This window comes from Eubalaena glacialis, chromosome 18, assembly GCF_028564815.1.
Source record: "Eubalaena glacialis isolate mEubGla1 chromosome 18, mEubGla1.1.hap2.+ XY, whole genome shotgun sequence".
Taxonomy (NCBI): domain Eukaryota; kingdom Metazoa; phylum Chordata; class Mammalia; order Artiodactyla; family Balaenidae; genus Eubalaena; species Eubalaena glacialis.
This window is the reverse complement of record NC_083733.1, coordinates 36,801,533-36,818,785: the sequence shown is the minus strand read 5'-3', so window position 1 is coordinate 36,818,785 and position 17,253 is coordinate 36,801,533. Positions and strand designations below refer to the sequence as shown.

At 34.5% G+C, this 17,253-nt stretch overlaps 1 protein-coding gene across 3 annotated transcripts in view; it reads right to left on the bottom strand.

The window, feature by feature from the left end:
- Window positions 1-17,253, bottom strand: part of ITFG1 (integrin alpha FG-GAP repeat containing 1) — a 265,097-nt gene that overhangs the window by 164,172 nt on the left and 83,672 nt on the right. The window lies entirely within an intron of this gene.

Here is a 17,253-nt window from a genome sequence, read left to right as displayed (position 1 = left end):
AAGGAAACCATAAACAAAATGAAAAGACAACCCACAGAATGGGAGAAAATATTTGCAATCAATGCGATCAACAAGGGATTAATCTCCAAAATTTACAAACAGCTCACGCAGCTCAATATCAAAAAGCAAACAACCCAATAAAAAATGGGCAGAAGAGTTAAGTAGACATCAAACAAGACATACAGATGGCCAAGAGGCACATGAAAAGATGCTCAACATCGCTAATTATTAGAGAAATGCAAATCAAAACTACAATGAGATATTACCTCACACCAGTCAGAATGGCCATTAACAAAAAAAATCTACAAACAATAAATGTTGGACAGGGTGTGGAGAAAAGGGAACCCTCCCACACTGTTGGTGGGAATGTAAATTGGTATAGCCACTATGGAGAACAGTATGAATGTTCCTTAAAAAACTAAAATTAGAGCTACCATATGATCCAGCAATCCCATGCCTGGGCATATATCCAGAGAAAAACATGGTTTGAAAGTATACATGCATCCCAAAGTTCATTGCAGCGCTGTTTACAATAGCCAAGACATGGAAGAAACCTAAATGTCCATCGACAGAGGAATGGATAAAAAAGATGTGGTACATATATAATGAAATATTACTCAGCCATTAACAAGAATGAAATAATGCCATTTGTAGCAACATGGATGGACCTGGAGATTATCATACTCAGTGAAGTAAGTCAGACAGAGAAAGACAAATATCATATGATATCATGTATACGCAGAATCTAAAAAAAAAAAAAGAAGATATAAATGAATTTATTTACAAAACAGAAGCAGACTCACAGACGTAGAGAATGAACTTATGGTTACCGGAGGGAAGGGTGGGGAGGAGGGATAGACTGGGAGTTTGGGATTGACATGAACACAGTGCTATATTTAAAACAGATGACGAACAAGGACCTGCTCTATAGCACAGGGAACTCTGCTCAATATTCTGTAATAACCTAAATGGGAAAAGAATTTGAAAAAGAATAGATACATGTATATGTGTAACTGAATTAATTTGCTGTACACCTGAAACTAAGAAAACATTGTTAATCAACTATATTATAATATAAAATTAAAATTATAAAGAAATAAAGTTAGGTTAATAATAGCTACTTAGTAGAGGAAAAAAATCTCTGATTTATAGAATTTGTGGTAAAGTAATTAGGATATGATGAGTCTTAAGTTTTCATTACCTTTGTTTCAAATATAATTTATGTGATTATAAGTTATATAACTTAATATTTAATCCTATTAAACTTATTTCTGAAAATTTAGCAATCAGCTCTCAGGAGCTGTGACAGGCTGGCTCTAGAACACCACTGTATCTACTCCTGAGTTTTAGTTAGAACTGAATAAAGTAATGTATGAGGGAGAGCTTGCATTTGTTAAAAATCTATCCATTACAAACCTCAAGGTCATCATTATTTTGAGATGTTTTAAAGCAAGTAAGAAAAGCAAAAGTTACAGTTCCTGCCTTATTTGTGTTGGAATTTACAACGTATCCCCAAAGAGAAAATAACAAGTTAATGAACAATGAGTTAAATTTCCCTACGTGATATAGAGAAAAGGCTTTCTGACCATAAAAATGGAAGATTTTAACCTTTTCTTCACTCATGGTCTAAAAAGTTAATCAATTTGGTGTTTCTTTTTTGTAACTTTACTATTTAAAAATGCTTCTCTCTGTAGATAGAAGGACCAACTATTAAACTTCTAAAATATTCCTTTAAGTTATGAGACAGTTTTTTCTGTAATATTGGGTAGCATTCAATTTTAAGACTCCTTTGTATTTGGTAATAAGAGATACGGTGAAAAAGAGTTAACTACACTAACACTTCAAAAAGTGACATCTTTTTCATGGTCACAGAAGGTATCCCATGTTGTTGAACTCTCTATATTTGTTAGTTTGTGCCTCATATATTGTTTACCAAAGTGGAAAAATGAATATAAACTAGATCATTATTTTAAAAAAATAAATATAAGAGCTAAAATTATAGAACTCTTAGTAGAAAACATAAGGGAAGATCTTTATGACTTTGGGTTTGGTAATAGATTTTTACATATGAAAATAAAAACAGAAGGAAGAAAAGAAAAAATAGGCAAATTGGACTTTATCAAAATTAAAATATCTTATGCATCAAAAGACATTATCAAGAAGTGAAAAGTCAACCTAGAGAATGGGAGAAAATATTTGCAAATCATATATATTTAAATATACATGTTTACATATCCATGTCAAGGGTTTAACATCCAGAATACATAATGAACTCCAACAATTCAACAATAAAGAGAGAGACAGCCCAACTGAAAAATGAGCAAAGGACTTGAAGAGACATTTCTCCAAAGAAGGTATACAAATGGCCTAAAAGCACATGAAAAAATGCTCAACATCATTAGTCATTAGAGAAATGGCAATGAAAATCACAATGAAATACTACTTCACATAATCTAGGAAGGTAGTAACAGTAATAATAATGATGATAAAAAAAGAAAAATAAATGTTGGCGATGATGTGGAGAAATTGGAACCTCTGTGCATTGCTGATAGGAATGTAAAATGGTGCTGCTGCTATGGAAAAGTTTATGGTTCCCCAAAAAGTTGACCCAGCAATTTCAGTTTCAGGTATACACTTAAAAGACTGGAAAGCAGGGACTCAAAACAGATACTTGTATGCCAATCTTCATTTTGGCATTATTCAGGATAGCTAAAAGGTGAAAAAAACTAGAGTTTATCAACAGATGAATGGATAATCAAAAAGGAAATTAATTTATTTTGATACCTGCTAGAACCTGGATGAACCCTGAAAACATTACACTAAGCGAAATAAATGAGACACAAAAGGACAAATATTGTATGACTCCACTTACAGGAAGTATCTAGAATATGCAAATTCATTGAGACAGAAAGCAGATTAGAGGTTATCAAGGGCTGGGGGGAGGGAGGAATGAGGAATAAGTGCTTAATAATTACAGAGTTTCTGTTTGGGGTTATCAAAAGTTTTGCAAATAAACAGTGGAGATGGCGCCACAACAGTGTGAATGTAATTTATACGACTGAACTGTACATTTAAAACTGGTTAACGTGGCAAAGTGTATGTTTATATAGATTTTACCACAATTTAAAAAAAAAGCCTATTAGTGGTTGTGTGGTGCTGGGTTGTCTAGGAGAATACACATGGGCATGAGGGAACTTTGTGGGTTAATGAGAGTATTCTAAAACTGGGACTGTGTCATGGTTACACAAGTATCACAGTCTATTAAAGCTTGCACTCTACTCTTAAAATGGGAGTCTTTCATTATGCAAATTATACCTTGATAAAATTGTTAAAAATTTAAAAGTATTTAAGCAGACTCCTTTCAAAGGAATTATTCATTAAACATTTATCAAGCACTTACTATGTGCTAACCCATATTCTAGACATTGAAATATAAATGTGGAACTTCATGCTCTCTGTCTCCAAGGAACCCCTAGGTAAGGAGGGAAATAGAAGTAAAAAAATATATAGTTGCACCAGAGTATGGCAAATGCTAAAATACACTAGGTGCAGCAGGAGCAAGTCACTCTAACTTGACACTCCATCTGACATAATCATCTAATCAATCATATAAACAGTTTATTTATCCATCTGGTAAACACTTTCAGGGAGACTACTATGTGTCAGGTACTGTGATTAATGTTTTTAAAAATAACTATTAATTAAAACCTGAAAGATGATTATGCATTAGGTGGGTGAAAAGAGGTGGAAGGGGATTCTAGGCAAAGGGAATCTCACATACTAAGGCCTGGAAGTGAAACAGAAAAAGGAGTTATGATATATTTAGAGAACTGTACATAGATCAGTGTGTCTGTGAAGTCTTGTTATAGATAAGTAAAAAGAGGCCAGATCTAAAAGGGCCTGTGTACCACAGCAAAGACTGGACCTTATCATAAGGACAGCTATTAAAGGATTTTAGTATTGCAGATTCATTTTGTGTAGAAGCAGCACTACGGAATGAAGAATGGTTTGGAGAGGCATATGAATAGTCAGAAGGTCAGTTATCTTTCAGTAAGCTAGGAGAGAGATGAGTTAAAGAAGCAACCCTGGGAAAGGACAGTTTAAAGAGACATGAAGGAGGTTAAGACTCCATGGGTTTTGGTGGTTTGAGGAGTACAAGGCAGTGCAGAGGAAGAAGAATTTTAGGTAGATGTTCTGGGAGCAGCAGATGGGAAAGAAGAAACTCTAAAGGAGGATTTTGAACTCCTCTCTCTTTTATCTTTTGAAGAATGTATTGAATAAAGAGGATATTAAACTATAAGTAAATGGTCTAAAATATTGTTATTATTATTGCAGCTCACATTTATTCAGCATGTAATGTAAAGGCACTAAAGCACCTACAATACCATTTTATTTTATGTTTACCACAACCTCGTTATAACCTCGTATTATACATGAGGAAATAGATGGATAAAGAGTTTGAATGACTTACCCAGAACTGAAATTTGACTCTAGGTCTATGTGGATCTAAAGCCTATGACAAATCTTTAATAGCAAAACAGTACTAACTGCTGTAGGGATTTGTAATAGATTTAAAATAAAAAATATACTTACTCTGTAAGCCCTTAACTACTTTTACTGAGTTGGTGATTGATTTCAAACAGTGTTGTTGTTTTTTAACCATCTATTAAATTCCTTTTCTCTGCTGCCTTAACTTTTCATCATGAAATATTCCACTTTTAAAACTGGCAGCTTATTTTGAAAAGATTATAAGAAATATGAGATGTAGGAGACTTAACTGACATCCTTAACCCATGCCAGATATAAGCAGATCTTTCTACTACTTCAAAGGAGAATAGAAAAGAAATCATCTGTATGAGGCAAAAAAATCTTGATTTAAAAAATATGAACTAGGAGAGGACATAAAGAATTTTTATACATTTATTAATGAATGTTTAAGAAAAAATGTGTTTAAATAAATTTAGAGAGATCCTGGTCTCAAATGATGAGTCACAATTTAGAAGTAAGTTAGAGTTTTAAAAACTGACTGAAAAATACAGATATGTGGCTGCAAAACGGTAAACATCTGGAGTAGGGGGAAAAATCAAAATCAAAGAGAAATCAAGGAGCTTATTTCTAGGAAATGACCTCCCACAAGTATTCAGAAACTTTACAGTAGAATGACTTCATCCTAATAAAAACTATAATTTTTTTTTACTTGATAAAAAGAGCTTTTCTGAAAAGCTGTCTTAATGCAAGAGATATTATTATATAGTGAATTTTCTATCAAAATGACCAATGCTTGGTTTTGATTTTTTCTGGAGTCCATAAGCATTATATATTCTAGAATTATTGATATATATAATCAAATTTTTGACATGGATAATGAATTAGAAAATGGTCAGATAGTATAAAAATTCTAAAAACAATTAGGGAAACGCCATCATAAAATGCAGGGAGCAGAAAGAAAAGATTCACCATCAACATATTATTTGGTTTTAAAAAACCAAAACAATGCTTACCAGGAGGTCACTGTTGGAGACCATTAACAAGGATGCTCACACAGCTAAGAACTAATGCAGAAGAAGGGGTGTCTCACAGCTTGTGAGACAGAACCAAGGATCACTTCCTAGCTCTACTACTTCTTAGTTTTGTGCTCTTGGGCAAGTTTCTTAACATCTGAACCCCTGTTACCACATCTGTATAATGAGGATAAATAATACTACTCACCTCAGAGAGGTCTGGGAGGATTAACTGAGATAAATGTAAAACACATTCTGTAAAAGAGTTCCTGCCAAATAGTAAGAACTGTTAAGTATTATGAAAAAGAAGTAAACAAATATTTGAAAAATACCAAACTCCTGGACTTCCCTGGTGGTGCAGTGGTTAAGAATCTGCCTGCTAATGCAGGGGACACGGGTTTGATCCCTGGTCTTCGAAGATCCCACATGCTGTGGAGCAACTAAGCCCATGCACCACAACTACTGAGCTTGTGCTCTAGAGCCCACAAGCCACAACTACTGAGCCTGTGCACCACAACTACTGAAAGCCTGAGTACCCTAGAGCCCGCGCGCCACAACTACTGAGCCTGCATGTTGCAACTTACTGAAGCCCGTGCGCCTACAGCCCGTGCTCTGCAACAAGAGAAGCCACCGCAATGAGAAGCCCGTGTACCGCAACGAAGAGTAGCTCCTGCTTGCCTCAACTACGGAAAGCCCGCGCGCAGCAACAAAGACCCAATATAGCCCCCAAAAATGATAATAATAATAATAAGATAACATAAAGAAACAAAAAAAGAAAAATACCAAACTCCTAAATCCTTAAACTCTTAAATCCTTTGTCACTGATTACAAAACTTTGAAACTTTTCTATTGATTAAATTAAGAATACATTAGTTATTTGGGGTATGATGATAGTCAGGGGCAGGTTAGGTACAGATAATATCCGTTTGTCTCGAGGTGTAACAGAGAACAAAAGGGTACTGACTTGCTAATGTGGAACAGAACAGGAAAATGGAATTGCTTTGTGAGAGCTGCTAAGGGAATGGATTGCTGTGGACAAGGGATATAGCAAAGGGTACTTTCATCCATCCATCCACTACCTATCTATCTGTCCAACCCATCACTCAACTCTTTAGTGGGTGAAGGATAAGCACAGAGAGCTGTATACCTACCTATATCCAGAAGCACACCTCTGCTTTTGCTTAACAATGGATGGGGCATTTAAACTGAATGAAAATGCAGACTTGCAAAGAAAATGGGGTTGAAATGGAAGCCTGAATTTCTTGAAAATGGTGTAGGACATTTAGAAAGGGGATCTTCATAATTTATTCTCAGGCTCTGAGAGTATATTATTCTAATACTTCTCTGACTGATAGCAGGGAATTCCCCTCAGGTATAATATAGTAGAGAGGAATAAATTTCACTGTCTTTTAGTCTTTCCCAGGCTGCATGTAACTGGAAGGTCTAAGAATAGGCAAGATCCTGCAATAATCACTTTCCTAGTACTGTGGCAATCAACCAACAAAGAGATAAATGTATGGTGAAGTTCACAGGTCAGTTACATGGATTGCTCCAGTTATCATAGATCCATTCTATTAATTAGGGCAGGCTTAGAGAGACAAGTGTCCCAATTAGCTACAGGTTGTATTAGATAAAGTATTAAAAATATCACCTGTTAAATTACAAAACAGCAATGTGATAATGTAAAATATAACATTATCCTATAAACTCTTTAAGTACTTTATATTTAATATTCAAAGAAATAATTATACACTCATAATATCATGCACCTTAAAAAAAATTAAAAGAACAATGTAGCCTTGAGAATACAGTAAGTCAGAGAGATAGCTGTACTAAAAAAACCCTCTTACCTAGAAAGGCAAGACTCTACCATATACAAACTTATACATAAAGACTTCACGGATTTAGGATCCTAGTTTTTCCTCATATTTGTAATCTTAAACAAAAGGAGTACAGCCTGATATTCTTTAAATGCTGAGTATGTATAAAATCAAGACTCCGAAGTAGCAATTTTATAATTTGTATATAAATTACCATTTCCCATCAAAAAGCATTCAAAATATTTATCAAAATCACATCTGGCATCTGTGACTCACCAAGAGAGATGCCTCAAAGTCTTTGCTAGAAGTAAAACTCAGGGACTAATCACTTTTGCTATGGCAACAGTTGCAGTGTGATCGCCAAAGTGACATGGAATGGAAAGAAAATACTAAAAAACTAGACATATATTAGAAGAATATTCTAAGAATGTCTATTCACTTCCCGTGAATTATGGCAATGTGTGCATATAAAATATTTCGGTTTTACCCCAAATTTAGAATAGTATGGTCTTTCTTTGGTGGGACAGGGGCAGGTCAGCCTGCCAGGTTAGAAAGAACTATTTAAATTGGTTGCTGTTTCTTTGATCTTTCAGTACAAATTGACACTTGAAAGATCCAAAAGGATATTCAGACTCTGTGCAAATACAATGGTCTGTTTAAATGTTAAATAATATAAATACTATAGATAACGTATGTTGTCAGAATTCAGGAATTAGAAAAATGGAAATATGAAAACTAACAATTAAAATTTATAAGGACCTAGGATGTCGCCTACTGAAATCAGCATCCATCTATTTTAGAGATTCAGAACAATTTTTAGTTCAATCACTTAACTTTAATCAAAATGGGCAAAAGTAATGTTAGATCAGTTCTCATCATGTGAATGACACTAAGAAGTTTGGGTTTAGGATAATGGTTGAAGATATTTAAGACATGTCCTAAATTTGGGCTCAATTCTTAAAAATCAATTGGTTTAATCAACTAAAATATTTTTAAATTAAATTATTCATTCAAAATTATTCATTATTTACAATGTGACCAGCACTGCTTCAAGGCATGAGATATAGCAGTGAAGAAAACACACCAATGGAGTACATGAGTAAAAACACAGTATATCAGATAGTGACAAATGCTATGGAGAAAAGTAAAGAGGGAAAGGGGTCATGAGTGCTGGGGGCAGGGGTTACAATTTTAAATAGAGTGGTCAAGGAGGGCCTCATGGAGAAGGTGACATTTTAGCAAGACTATAAGGCAGTGAGGGAGTGAGCCATGAGAATATCTGGAGTAAGACCACTCCATGCAGAAGAAAAAGCCCTTAGGGGGACAGTGCCTGGCCTGTTTGAAGAACAGCAAAGAGACCACTGTGGCTCAAATAATTTACATTTGTAGTGTTAGGAAGAAAGGTGGGATACTTTGAGCAGGTACTCCTTTATTTATCCATTATCCATTTTCTAAAATTATTTAAAGAAGGATATGCTGATATCCAACTCTATGTCTCTTCAGAGTTTGTATCTTCCACTTGTATAACATTTTAGTGTCCAATAGACATCTCAAACTTAATATGTCCAAAATATTGTGGGATTAATTACATATCCTCTTAAGTCTCCTTGAAGCTCCCAATTATATCTAGAAAAAACCCCAAATTCCTTACCTTGGTTCTCAAGTCCCTGAAGACTTGGCCAAGTGCCATCCTTCTTTTTGTACTTTGAACATTCATTTAGGTGTTATCTCTGCTTGAAACACTCTTCCAAGATCTTCCTGTGACTTCATTCAACTCGAAGGTGAAATATGACCTCCAATCAGCTACAGAAAATAGGCCTTCTCACTTCCTCTTACAGTACTTTTATCTGCTCAAAGCTCTTAACACTTTCTAAAAATACCTCACTAATTTACTTCTTGTTGTTTTCCCTTCCTCAACAGAGTTTAAACTCCATGAGAGCAAGGTTCTTGTATGCTTCATTCATGGCTACATGCCAAGCATCCAGAATAGTCTAAACAGTAGGCACTAAAAACAAATATTTCTTGAATAGGTTAATGAACATCTTGTACATCTTCCAGTACAAAAGAGGAAGAAAACTGAATGGGAGAAAAACTGATCACTCCACAATTTTAAAGAATAGAATAAACTATTTGAACTGATATGTCTGTACCATAAAATTCATGGTACTTTATGAACTATATTTCAAAGTATCATATTTCAAATTCCTTGAATCTAGCACTTACATCTAGTTGTCCGCATTCCATATATTAAAGTATTTTGTATTTATATTTACTTAATAATTTCTGACTGGTGATGAAGGTGCTATAGTAGTACATTTAAGAGAGACTATCTGAAAAATTTTATCTTATTGACTAATGTCAACTGGAATTCAGTGTCCCTTTTAATGAAAAAATAAATAAGGCTACTTAACAAGAGAACAGCCAATTTTCAACTATAGGAAACAAACGAACAAACAAAAGTCCACTATTAAGTCTCTGGAATGAAAGGCAGTCTTAAATGACTCAAAAAAATGAGACCAAGCCCAGAAAGCATAATACTTAGAACTCTCCCCTATACAGCCTCTTTTGTAATATAATCATCTGTCTATTTGAAGGCATTTGATCTTTAAAATACTTACATATAAGAGAATGTGAGTGGGGTACTTTACCACCCCATTTACACCAATGGACAGATCATTCAGACAGAAAATTAATAAGGAAACACAAGCCTTAAATGACACATTAGACCAGATAGACTTAATTGATAGTTATAGGACATTCCATCCAAAAGCAGAAGAATACACTTTCTTCTCAAGTGCACACAGAACATTCTTCAGGATAGATCACATCTTGGGTCACAAATGAAGCCTCGGTAAATTTAAGAAAATTGAAATCATATCAAGCATCTTTTCTGACCACACTACTGGATTAGAAATCAATTACAGGAAAAAAACTAAAAATCACAAACAGATGGAGGTTAAACAATATAAATAAATAAATAACCAATGGTTCACTGAAGAAATCAAAGAAGAAATAAAAAACAAACCTAGAGACAAATGACAACAAAAACACGATGATCCAAAAGCTATGGGATGCAGCAAAAGCAGTTCTAATAGCGAAGTTTAAAGCAATATAATCTTGCCTCAAGAAACAAGAAAAATCTCAAATAAACAACCTAACCTTACACCTAAAGCAACTAGAGAAAGGAGAACAAAACAAACTCAAAGTTAGTAGATGGAAAGAAACCATAAAAATCAGAGCAGAAATAAATGAAATAGAAATGAAGAAAACAAGAGCAAAAATCAATGAAACTAAAAGCTGGTTCTTTGAGAAGAGAAATAAAATTGATAAACCTTTAGCCAGACTCATCAAGAAAAAAAGGGAGAGGATTCAAATCAATAAAATCAGAAATGAAAAAGGAGAAATCACAACTGACATCGCAGAAATACAAAGGATCATAAGAGACTACTACAAGCAACTCTATGCCAATAAAATGGACAACCTCTAAGAAATGGACAAATTCTTAAAAGGTATAACCTTCCAAGACTGAACCAGGAAGAAATAGAAAATATAAACAGACCAATTAGAAGTACTGAAATTGAAACTGCAATTAAAAATCTTCTAACAAACAAAAGTCCATGACTAGATGGCTTCACAGATGAATTCTATCAAATATTTAGAGAAGAGTTAACACCTATCCTTCTCAAACTCTTCCAGAAAATTGCAGAGGAAGGAATACTCCCAAGCTCATTCTATGAATCCACCATCACCATGATACCAAAACCAGACAAAGATATAACAAAAAAAGAAAATTACAGACCAATATCACTGATGTACACAGATGCAAATATCCTCAACAATATACTAGCAAACAGAATCCAACAACATATTAAAAGGATCATACACCATGATCAATTGGGATTTTATCCCAGGTATGCAAGGATTCTTCAATATACACAAATCAATCAATGTGATACACCATGTTAACAAATTAAACAATAAGAACCATACGATCATCTCAATAGATGATGAAAAAGGTTTTGACAAAATTCAACACCCATTTATGATAAAACCTCTCCAGAAAGTGGGCACAGAGGGAAACTACCTCAACATAATAAAGGCCATATATGACAAATCAACAGCAAACATCATTCTCAATGGTGAAAAACTGAAAGCATTTCCTCTAAGGTCAGGAAGAAGACAAGGATGTCGACTCTAACCACTATTATTCAACATAATTTTGGAAGCCCTAGCCACAGCAATCAGAGAAGAAAAAGAAATAAAAGGAATACAAATTGGAAAAGAGGAAGTAAAACTGTCACTGTTGGCAGATGACATGATACTATGCATAGAGAATCCTAAAGATGCTACCAGAAAACTACTAGAGCTAATCAATGAATCTGGTAAAGTTGCAGGATATAAAATTAATACACAGAAATATGTTGCATTCCTATAGACTAAAAACAAAAGATCAGAAAGAGAAATTAAGGAAACAATCCCATTTACCATCGCATTAAAAAGAATAAAGTACCTAGGAATAAACCTACCTAGGAGGCAAAAGACCTGTACTCAGAAAACTATAAGGTACTGATGAAAGAAATAAAAGATGACACCAACAGATGGAAAGATATACCATGTTCTTGGATTGGAGGACTGAATATTGTGAAAATGACTGTACTACCCAAAGCAGTCTACAGATTCAGTGCAATCCCTATCAAATTACCAATATCACTTTTCACATAATTAGAACAAAAATTTTTACAATTTGTATGGAAACACAAAAGACACCAAACAGCCACAGCAATCTTGAGAAAGAAAAATGGAGCTGGAGGAATCAGGCTCCCCGACTTCAGATTATATACTACAAAGCTACAGTCATCAAAACAGTATGGTATTGGCACAAAAACAGAAATATAGATCAATGGAACAGGATAGAAACCCCAGAAATAAACCCACGCACCTATGGTCACCTAATCTATGACAAAAGAGGCAAGAATATACAATGGAGAAAAGACAGTCTCTTCAATAAGTGGTGTTGGGAAATCTGGACACCTACATGTAAAAGAATGAAATTAGAATACTCCTTTACACCATACACAAAAATAAACTCAAAATGGATTAAAGACCTAAATGTAAGGCCAGACACCATGAAACTTTTAAAGGAAAACATAGGCAGAACACTCTTTGATATAAATCGCAGCAAGATCTCTATTGATCCACCTCCTAGAGTAATCAAAATAAAAACAAGAATTAAAAAATGGATCTAATTCGTCAAATTGTTACTGAATACACCCAACTGTAAAACAAGAGGAAGGAAAACTGCTGTTATTTTGAACTAAGTATTTCAGCTGTACCATGGTTAATTTGGAATTAAAATCTGAATTTTTATCAAGCAGCATAAAAACTTCATAAAATAACTTGATTGTGGGGTTTTTCTCCCTTTAAACGTCATTTGTTATCTACTGTACTAGGCCACTGGGATACTCAATTGAATAAGATTTGGTTTCAATCATAAATGATACTATTTATGGGGTTCAATATTTTCCGATATGTTAGTAACTTCCACGGATGACAAAGTTTTCTATTTTCATTAACTCCTGTATCACTTATAGGATTATTTAGGCCTGATTTACAATTCCCTAGGTTTCACCAACACGCCAGTATTCTTTCTTCACTTGAAGAATAAAGTGTGATCTCTTTATGATGATCTGACACACAAGATTTAGATTTGGATATATAAATTTACGTATTCTATGAGATTTAAAATATGATTCAATCTATAGAAAATGTTGATATTCTGTTAAGGTTTGTGTTCCCCCTTCAGTTTTGTAGCTTTTTATTGATTTCTATTACATCTGGCATTGCATACAAAATTAATGTTTTCTCTAAGTGTGGTTGTATATAATTTTTTTTGATAGAAAAAATGTACCTTATTTTTCTTGACTTTTATGTCCTATGTAGTTTAACAGATACTACCTTGTTTGCTGAAATTCTAGACCTTGATATTCTAAGCCTACCTAGAAAAACACTCAACTTTAACATACAGTTTAAAAGGGTGATATAATAGGGTAAGACACAACATGTTTTCTAGAAGATGACTGCTTAAGTATTAGAGGCATTTATGGGTTGCAGATCTCCCAAGTGTGAGGCCAGGGCCCAGCTAATAACCAACAGCAGCTACTACTTATTAGCTGATTTCTAAGGCCCAGGAAATGCTAAAGAGCTCTGTAGATGACACCTTTTTGGGCTACTAGTGCCCTGCTAAACTGTAAATCCAAAGGCCTTTTTGTGGTCATCCTTGTACATCACATTTTAATATCATCAATATTTTCTGACCACATTTTAGCGCTCTTTTTTCTCCCTCCTTATCCCTGTCAAACTCTATTCACACTCTCCTTCTTGGAGGGCTCATTCAGTTCTTGATCTCTTAGCTCTTGGAGGACTTTCAAATTTGCTTTGGTTTTATTACTAAACTTATGTTTCATAAATGTTCCAGCTTGTTGTCCTACTAGCATCATTAAAGTAATGACTCTAAAGTATCTTAATATCCAAACCAGCTTACTCTCCTGATTACTCTCCTGAAAAATGGTAGAGAAAAGAATGGTTCTTCTAGTTATTCAGAGGCAAATTGTTTTTTGTTTTTTTTTTAATCCTTCTATTGTCAAACCAACCAGTACATTTACTGATTCTTTCTTTGCAAAGTTTCTGCCAACTGTCCCTCCAATTATTGATGTAGTTAGCTCATGCTTGCACCACCTCATGCCCGACCTGTCTCCTGACTGGTTTCCATCCTTAGAAGATCAAGTATTTCAAAACTGTTTAAATCTACCCTCTGTCTTTTTTTTTTTTTTTTAATTGGGGTATGTTTAATTGGGGTATGTTACAATGTTGTGTTAGTTTCTGCTGTACGATGAAGTAAATCAGCTATATGTATACATATATCCCCTCCTTCTTGGACCTCCCTCTCACCACCCCCCATCCCATCCCATCTAGGTCACCACAGAGCACCAAGCTGAGCTCCCTGTGCTATACAGCAGGTTCTCACTAGCTATCTGTTTTACACACAGCAGTGCACATACGTCAATCCCAATCTCCCAATTCATCCCACCCCCATGTCTACAGGTCCGTTCCCTACGTCTGTGTCTCTATTCCTGCCCTGCAAATAGGTTCATCTGTACCATTTTTCTAGATTCCACCTACATGTGTTAATATTTTTTTTCTCTTTCTGACTTACTTCACTCTGTATGACAGACTCTGGTCCATCCACATCTCTACAAATGACCCAGTTTTGTTCCTTTTTATGGCTGAGTAATATTCCATTGTATATATGTACCACATCTTCTGAAATCTACCTCTCTTTTGATATGAAAATCTCAGGCATCTCAGAGATTCTAATAAACTTCCCCTGACTTCCTATTCCATGTCCCAGAAGCATTACCTTCTGCATATCCCATCAGACAAGAAGATTTTGTTTTACTTTCTGAAGTTAATTTAAAAAGGTACAGTTGGCCCTACATATCCACGGGTTCTGCATCCATTCAACCAACTGTAGAAGCCACAGAAATGGAGGGCTGACTGTACCATGTAATTTTCTACAGTATAAGGGACTTGAATATCCTCAGATTTGGGTATCTGGCAGTAGCTGGTGGGAACTGGTGATGGTGGGGTGGTCCTAGAACCAATCCCCCGTGGATACCTAGGGACTACTGTATCTACAAAGCTTTAGGAGTTAAAGACTGTGTGGAAGTACATGACCTTCTCTGAAGGAGTTGTTCATGCAACTAAGAGGATAGGATAAATTATATATGAACTCAGAGGTACTATGACAAAAAAATCTAAACACTTTAAGTACATTCTTTGGTTTCTTTCTTGCCATAGTTGACTATTATCCTTCTATATTTTACTTTTTCATTACTAAATTAATCTAACCACATAACAGAAAATTTGGAAAACAGGTGATAAGATAACCTATTTTCTGACTTTAACACAACCATTATCATCATTTTGATATATTTTGCTCTAGTCTTATTTTTTTTAAATGATCATATTGTACAACATACTGTTCTGCTTTTTTCTCCTAACAGAATCTTCATAACTCCCATTTTTATTGGCTGTGTAACATTTCATAGAGTTTTATTTAGGTGATTTCTGGGAAAGTATTTCTTTGTCTTATAAAGGGAATAAATAACGTTATCATAAGTTTGAATAATTATTTCCTTGTTTTATTTGCTAGAAGTTCCTGATTTGTTTGATTTCAAACCACCCTACCTCCCTTTCACTGTACCAGCACAGCCTTCTTTTAGAGTAGGTTTTTGTTTATATCTTTTAAAAAATATTTTACGTTAGAAGCTAAAAACTTCATCATAGGTAAAAAACTTCTGTTCCTAGACAACATAGGTGAGCTGGGAGCCATTTAAACATTCCTTTTTGGTACAGGATTCTTCCTGTGAGCTATATCATTTATTCACGCATGTGCCTCAAGCATGTGCTTTTTTTTAACCAAACAAATGGCGAATTTCTGATATCACTCTGACTTCCTGGCTGTCAGTCACTTTCTTTGCCTTGGTTCAAAAGGAGTGGGAGGGGTGGCGGATGGAGGGCAGGATGCAATTCACAGACATATTCAAATGTATAGGAAAATGCATATTTTTATATATTAATATTCATAACCTTATTCAATGCCATCTGTTTGGACTCATAAGCAGTCTTGTTTTTTGATAATACTCAGCTAAAAATACATCAAGTTTTAAAAAGACAGTGTGGGCTATTTATTTAAAATTTACTGATCCATTAAAAAAGTTTACTGATATACTCACCTAAAGTTATTAAAAATAGGGGAGAAATAGTTATGCTTAATTGACTATATTCTATATTCTGCACATTGAAAAAATACAAACATGTAAATTAAATGTCTATGTTTACGGTTAGCACAATTAAAAAAATCTTTAAGTAAAGCTACTAATAACTTTGTTACAAGCAAAGCACTTCATCATACAAAACACACAATCATAAAACAAATATCTTCAATTTGGAGGATCCTAACCAGGGGTTAAGGGAGGTCTGTGAGCCTCCTGAGAATTATATAATGCATATATACTTCTTCCCCTAGAGAGAGTTGCAAAGGGATTTGTCATTAATCCAGCTAATCAAGTCCATCAGCAAATTAAAAGAAAAATCCATGTATCCTAAGACTTGACTATTTGCATTAAAGACTATAAATCAGGCCCCAGAAATTTGCTCAAAATCAAAGTAATATTCAATGTAATAAAACTAAAATACAGTACAACAGAGATTCATGTTGAAATTTTCATCCAATAACACTATCAAACCTCCTGCTTTAGTTGCCATGGGACATGTCTCTATGACACTGAACAATGAGTTGATTTAGTCAGCAGAGCAAAAAGCAGCAACAACAACAAGACCAAACAAGTCTAGTGAAAAGACTCAGATTATACAATAATTTCCTGTGCACTTACTCTGTGCCTGACACTGTACTTTACTCACATTGTGTTAGTCACAATAGCCTTGTGAGGTGGTTATAATCATCATTCTCATTTTACAAATGAAGACACTGAGGCCTCTGGAGGTGGTAATATGTCACCTGCATTTTGAGGAACAGGCTGAGGTTTGTTGGTAGAATGAAGGAAAAGCAGGATGGGAGTGAACTTTGGACTCAGGTAGTGGTCATCTAGACCACTTTTCCAGCTGACACCAAAATCCTTTTAATAATAACCCTGACAAATGATGAAAGAGCCATATATGCTTTGGAAGTTCTGAACTTGATTTATTGTGTAGAATCTTATGGAAAACAGAGATTCATAACAGATGCTACTCTTTGGAATTAAGATGTAAACAAAAATGTTTTTTAATATTCAAGTAGTTTGAATAGATCAGGTTAATTTCTTCAATATTTTTGTTCTACAGTGTGGATATACATAAAAATGTCATGATAA